We start from the raw sequence: 2,013 nt of genomic DNA, 5'->3' as shown, positions 1-2,013 counted from the left end.
AAAACCTAGCATCACAACTAAAAGGCATACAAATGATTTTGGAAATTTGCTGCTGTAAGATACCAGAGGCAAGTATTATTTTCAGGTCCGTCCACAGCGATTTTCAAATGGGGTCATCTCTCCTCCTGTCAAAGTTTAATGACAAAGTGTTGTTCTCTCCTTGAGAGAACTGGATGGAAAAATACTATTTGTGTATCCAGCATTATTAATTTTAAAATTCAGTGTGTAATTATATGGTGTTATGATGCCTTTAAAATAAATCTATTCTGAAACTTGCAAGGTGGATTTCACTAGTGAGGTGGAATTTACTAGCAATAGAGTTTTGTCAAATGTATCAAAAAGAATGCAGAGTTTGAGCTTTTCCCCTCCCTCGCCAGCTGCAAAGCCGAGGACATGTGGAGCCACTGGGTTTGGCAGCTCCTGCGTTCTGAAGGCAGCGGGGGCCTCCGGGTTTCAACTCCCCGCGGGCGTTATTTCCCCGGCCCTGCGGAGAGATTTCTTCACCACCACAACCAAGGAAGGATAATATATGAGGCGAGCGGACATAACTCCTTTAGGACAAAGGAAATTAACTTTTGATACCCGTGCATTGGTTCAGGACTTGGAAACTCATGGATTTGACAAAGCACAAGCAGAAACAATTGTATCAGCATTAACCACTTATCAAATGTCAGCCTCGATACTATCTATAAGGAGATGGTCACTCAAGTTCAACAGGAAATAACAGTACAACAGTTAATGGCTCATTTGGACTCCATCAGGAAAGACACGGTCATCCTAGAGAAAAGTGAATTTGCAAATCTGCGAGCAGAGAACCAGAAAAATGAAAATTGAATTAGAACAAGTTAAGCAACAACTGATAAATAAACCCAGTCGAATCAGAGCAGATAATAAACTGGATATCAGCCTAGAAAGGAGCAGAGTAACAGATATGTTTACAGATCAAGAAAAGAAACTTATGGAAGCAACCACAGAATTTACCAAAAATGAAACCAAAACCAGAGTTATATTTCAGAGACCGGTAACAAAATTGACACTGAAATTGCTTATTTAAAAACGCTAATGGCGTCTAACAAGCTTGAGACAATTTGTTACCTTGCAGCCTCAGTGTTTACTTGCCTGGCAATAGCATTGGGATTTTTATAGACTCTGGAAATAACAGTGAAACTGCTATCTTATGCTCCTAATCCTGCTGCTGTTGACTTCTTAGAACAAACACTGTGCCAGGATGGATTTACTCTGAACTTTGAAAGTTGCAGTAGAAACTTAATACAAGATTATTTAAAGTACATATGGACTAAAGGAAATGTTTTAGAATGGGAAGGTGTATTTTGTCTTTGTTTTTTATATATGTCTTTATTGTATTATGTTGAAAAGATGCCGTTCAAAACCTGATTGATTTGAGATAGACAGGCCTTTTGTCTTTATCCTTTTGATAGCTCATAGAAACTGAAGCAGAGTTTTCTTGTTTGCTTGAACAACTGTAAATCATACAGGATTTCTTTGGTATGTGTTGCAAATTTGTTTAGTTATAAATAGGGAATCTAAAGTATAGAGTAGTCAAAAGACTGACCTTGTATGGTCCAGCAAGTGAGAATCAGAGGCTCTCCAACTAAATTTTTTTCAAAGAGCTAACAGCTGGGTTGTTTTCAAAACAAAACTTTCTGTATTTTGATTCAAAATATCTCAGAATCCTCTTGCCTAAGAAAATTCTTGGCACACTGTAGATAAATTTGTGTTGGATTAATAAATAAAGACCATATAGATTCCATGGTAAAAAAAAAAAAAAAAGAATATAGTTTGAGGTCAGTGAGCTACTTGAATCATGATAGCTGATCCTCTGTTTATAAAATACTTAACTAGCTGAAGTTTCTTAGATGTCTTGTTTTTTACCTTGGCAATGGTGGTTTAAACCAAGAAATCCCATGGAAGATAAATAATTAGTGTGCCATTACTCCCCAGGCATCTGCATAAAGTCTAACACCTGAATGAAAAAAGAAGCATCTATTCTTT

General features: G+C 37.0%; 1 pseudogene; it reads left to right on the top strand.

Annotated features, from left to right (window-relative positions):
* Positions 1–393: 393 nt before the first annotated feature.
* Positions 394–1,159, top strand: LOC118894682 (annotated as a pseudogene).
* Positions 1,160–2,013: the final 854 nt, after the last annotated feature.

The sequence above is a fragment of the Balaenoptera musculus genome, chromosome 4, assembly GCF_009873245.2.
Source record: "Balaenoptera musculus isolate JJ_BM4_2016_0621 chromosome 4, mBalMus1.pri.v3, whole genome shotgun sequence".
NCBI classification, from domain to species: domain Eukaryota; kingdom Metazoa; phylum Chordata; class Mammalia; order Artiodactyla; family Balaenopteridae; genus Balaenoptera; species Balaenoptera musculus.
This window is presented reverse-complemented; position numbering and strand designations above follow the sequence as displayed.